Below are 849 nucleotides of genomic sequence, written 5' to 3'. Positions count from 1 at the left end.
GATTTGAGGTTTAGCACATGAAATACTGTTTTTGAATTGGTGGGGCCTCCGTCTCCCGGACTTCAGCGTCTGAGTGAAAACATGCACTTAGACCTCACACTGCAAACAATATCCCAGCACTGTATGGCACAAAATGTGTTTGGATCAGAAACAGAAGATAAAATCCACTTCTGTCCACACTTGTGCCTTAAATCACGGGTGCCCAAATCGCGGTTCGTGGGCCACATGTGGCCCTTGAAGTGGTTTTTTAAATTTTATATTATATATGTCCACAAACATCCAGCAACTTTTTCTCAAATCACTCGTGGGTTTAATGCATACATGTCAAATAATGACATGTATGCACTATTTTTTACCAACCATAGGCAAATAATATTTTAATTCAATAAAAATGTTCTCAGAATTTTATTTATTTATTGCTTGCTTTAAATTTTTGGGAGGGGTTTCTTACATGTTTTGTTTCTCTTTGCTTTTTATCAGCATTTTTATAGCAATTTTTTTCCAGAGTACCACAATATATTAAGCTAAGCAACTAATTCATCAAAATGCATGTGTCAATTAAAAGTTTATTGTGCATTTCAGTCTGAATTTAATTGATCAAATTCTGGCACATCTGGACTTCCATAGAATTGTCACAAGTCGATAGCGCTGCACTTTAAACATTAAATATTGAGCTTTTTTTCTTTTCCATACCGCCACAGAAACATGTATACCATTTCCCCCTCGCAGTCTGGACCTTAAATGGGCCACTAAAGAACAACGCCCACGCCCTTTGAGTCTCTCCTCGGGCGGGGCGATGACTCCGGTGTCTGGACTCACTTTTTAAACACTCCTCCGGGGCGCAGGACG

This window comes from Poeciliopsis prolifica, unplaced genomic scaffold (genome assembly GCF_027474105.1).
Source record: "Poeciliopsis prolifica strain line A6 unplaced genomic scaffold, Auburn_PproV2 SCAFFOLD050, whole genome shotgun sequence".
Lineage (NCBI taxonomy): Eukaryota > Metazoa > Chordata > Actinopteri > Cyprinodontiformes > Poeciliidae > Poeciliopsis > Poeciliopsis prolifica.
This window is presented reverse-complemented; position numbering follows the sequence as displayed.